Source organism: Procambarus clarkii, chromosome 33, assembly GCF_040958095.1.
Source record: "Procambarus clarkii isolate CNS0578487 chromosome 33, FALCON_Pclarkii_2.0, whole genome shotgun sequence".
Lineage (NCBI taxonomy): Eukaryota > Metazoa > Arthropoda > Malacostraca > Decapoda > Cambaridae > Procambarus > Procambarus clarkii.
This window is the reverse complement of record NC_091182.1, coordinates 34,629,164-34,629,741: the sequence shown is the minus strand read 5'-3', so window position 1 is coordinate 34,629,741 and position 578 is coordinate 34,629,164.

Genomic DNA, 578 nt, shown 5'->3' with positions numbered 1-578 from the left:
AATAATGGATAAATAATTCTAATAATGGAAGCGCTAATTATATGAACAAGTGCCATGTATTTATTCAGACGAGAACAACAGCGAACACAAACCAGCGCATATACGAACGGAATGGTTGAAATTGAAATTGAAATAAGTTTATTGAGGTAAAATACACACAAACGGAATGGTTTGTATGTACAAACTTCTCAGTGAACGAAGTTGTTTCTAGCCCTGTATCCGAAATTACAGTATACGACTTGACCAGTCCCCGCCGGGGCGCATCCGATCCCACGATCGTCGTCGCCCCTAAATCAACACAACAACCACATAATGAGTTTTCACACGTCTACATTTAGGGAAACCTTACCATACACAGCACCTATAATAAAGAAGAAGCATCACTATTGACGGCCAAGTGCTCACATCAAGTACAACTCAATGAAACAATACTGAAGCCTTGCCTTACCTTGAACTTTCAAGCTTCTCTGTAACGCGTCTCCAAACATCACCACTCGTGCTGTTATCCAAAGGAGAAAAATTTCACACAAACTGCACCTCTCATAAAGAAGATGAAAACTTATAAGTGTCCAAAATGT